The sequence below is a fragment of the Pistacia vera genome, unplaced genomic scaffold (genome assembly GCF_008641045.1).
Source record: "Pistacia vera cultivar Batoury unplaced genomic scaffold, PisVer_v2 Contig134, whole genome shotgun sequence".
In the NCBI taxonomy this organism is placed as follows: domain Eukaryota; kingdom Viridiplantae; phylum Streptophyta; class Magnoliopsida; order Sapindales; family Anacardiaceae; genus Pistacia; species Pistacia vera.
The window spans coordinates 469,345-472,360 of record NW_022195402.1 but is presented as its reverse complement, the minus strand read 5'-3'; positions in this window follow the sequence as shown (position 1 = coordinate 472,360).

The window sequence follows — 3,016 nt, the reverse complement described above, 5'->3', positions numbered from 1 at the left end:
TCCAAGGCCTTGGCCTGGGACCGGGCCTGGCCCAATTTTGTTTAGGCCGTTGGTAAATATCCAAACCCCCTATTTTATTTGAAATAGACAATAAATATAAGGGTTAAAATAAAATTTTATAAAAAAAATAATAAAAACAAATTCAAAATTTTCTAGGCTCTTAAGATCAGTCCTATGCGCCCATGACTGATCCTAGGTACCAGTCTGGGCCCTTAAAAATTTCATAGGCCTAGGATCGATCCCAACCAAAATGGGCCTGGTCCCAATGGAATTGGTCCCAAACCCATTGGGCCTAAACCCGGGACCAATTGGGTCTGGTCCTTGCCCACCTCTATCTCAAAGGAATTGCTATTCATTACTAATATCTAATAAGACCTATTATTTGATGAGTAGCTACATTACAATAACATTGATGGTTCAATTTTAACATCTAAGTATGTTTCTGCTTCTCCTATTGTAAGTTTTTTGATTTCATTTTAATGGGTCAATTTTAAAAAATCTTAATTTTGTGTAGCCTTTTTCTCCTTTTTTTTTAGTAATTGTGAGTGTGTCAGTTTGTTCTTTGATAGGTTGAAAAATTCTTCTTAACAATGCAAGAAGAAAGCATAGAGTGGAACTGAATGTGGATGTAGGGTTTTTTAACACTTGTACCATAATAAATCTTGTACTTTGTGTTTGTAGGTTTTGGACATTTTCAATTCTTTGTATGTTCGAACTCGTATTAGTAGAGATGCTCATTCAATGTGGTGCTAAGTTGATCACCACCATGAAAGCTATATAAACACACAAGCATTTGTATAAACCCACACGAGCTTTCGTGAATCTTAGCTATATAATTTTGATATATTGATAAAAGATGTTTGTGTTTTGTTGTCAATAAGAACTTATAAAAGATCAAGTGAGCAAGAGTTAAAAGATTAAATTATTGAAGTTTAAATTAAGAAAGTTATTTTAAGAATTTTTTCATTCTATTTTGAAATTATTCTATGTAAATATGAGACTACTTAGTAATTTTTATTGATGTACAATTCTTGTATTAATTAATAAATATTATGACATTTTCATTATGTTCATAATTTTTTTTTTTTTTTTTTTTTGTAAATTATATATAAATTGAAAAAAATAAATGGACATGTACACAAACAAGCGTCAGGAATATTCAACTCAATTTCTAATGCAATGTTGCATTACTGTATCCTTGATTTTCAAACTTTGTTTATTTATCTTACTGTGGAACTTGTTTTTGCGACGTCGTTTGTGTCGAGATTGGTAATTAATTCAAAATAAAGAAAAGACTTTAAGGATAATTGCTTAGATGAGCTTTGCTAAGATTTTATTCATATTTATAGCATACATTACAACAACTCAATTGACTAAATGTGGATAAGATCCTAAGGAAAAAACATGCTGGTTTAATGCTATAAAATAGGAATAACTGAATTCACTAGCTCCACTCAACCTCATTAGTAACCCATGAGCACAATGTTGCATAAATGTAGGCTTTGAGTAACTTAATGTTGAACCTGTCAAAGGTTTATCAAATTGCTTTAACTCTCCCTCTGTGATTCTACCTAGACCTGGCAAAACACTATCTGTACCCGCAGGTAAACGGGTATCCGCACCCAATGGGCGGGTTCGGGTAGACCATCATTCGACTCGTATAAAATTGATCCGGGTAACCTGGCCGTGAAAATACAGGTGAACCGGGCGATGCCCACGGTACCCGCATTTTACTTTAACAAAAATTCAAAAACCGAAAAATATTTCTCTCTCATGCTGCTCAGCCATCACCCATCATTACTCATTAAACTCCAGTACTCCACCCTTCTTTTTCTCTCTTTCTTCATCAATGCTTCTGTGAGTTCTGTCATCTTCCATTAAACTCCACCTCTCTTTTTCTCTCTCTTTCTTCATCAATCCTCCTCCTTTCTTATAGCTCCTAGCCCACGCACAATTTTTCAGCCATCTCTGATCTCTGTCACGCAGACATGCAGCCATCTCTCCAGTCGACAGTCGCCCATTTCGCCATTTCTCCTTTACGCAGCCATCCTGCACGCTGACACCTGGCCATTTATCTCAATCACAAAATTTCGAGTTCTCTTGCTGCCATCTCTGATCTCTCTCACGCAGCCACCTCACCCAAAACCAAAACCCTCATGCCCAGTGGCGGACCCAGGATTTTTGCCCAGGGGGGCCCTCGCTCCGCCACTGTTTGCCAATCAACTAATGAAAACATAAGAAAATAACATCCAATTCACAAGGAAACATAAGAAAATTGTTACGTGGAAAAACATCTTCAATGTGAAAAGATAAAAAAACCACGGGAATATAATCTAACGATCCACTTAAATCCAATATAATCAAAAGAGTTTACTGATGCATATTTTTGATAAACATGCAAATATAGCAAGTGCACTAGTCGTAAAAAGTAATAAAGTGATAAGTAGAGTATCGTTCCCACGAGGATAGTGTTACTAAGTACCGATTTCTCTAGTTTAAGTCCTAATTGAAGCAACAATAAATTGGATTGATAAAAAATTAACTAACTAAATACAATTTAAGAAAATATAAATGAATGATAATGAAATTAAAGCGAAACCCAACAACTTAACTAATTAAACAAAATGCTAAAAAAAATGCTAAGGTGTTAATTTCACGTAGATATGCTAACCCAAATCATAGAATCTATTATACAAGTTCTAATTCCTTGATTGAAAATTGAATTCCCTAAGTTATAAAACATACATTCTCAGGCTATATTTTCCTACTTATCCCTATTAAGCTTCCGCACCTAACAAAATGAAGATTAANAAACTGATATACAATTACAAATCGGAATAGAAATAGAAATAAGAATAAAAACTGGAACATGAATAAAATCTGGGAAAGAAAGTAGAATAGGAAAAAAAGGGGATATAGGAATAGGTAGACCTGGCAAAACACTATCTGTACCCGCGGATAAATGGGTACCCGCATCCAACGGATGGGTACAAGTAGACCATCATTCGACCCGTAT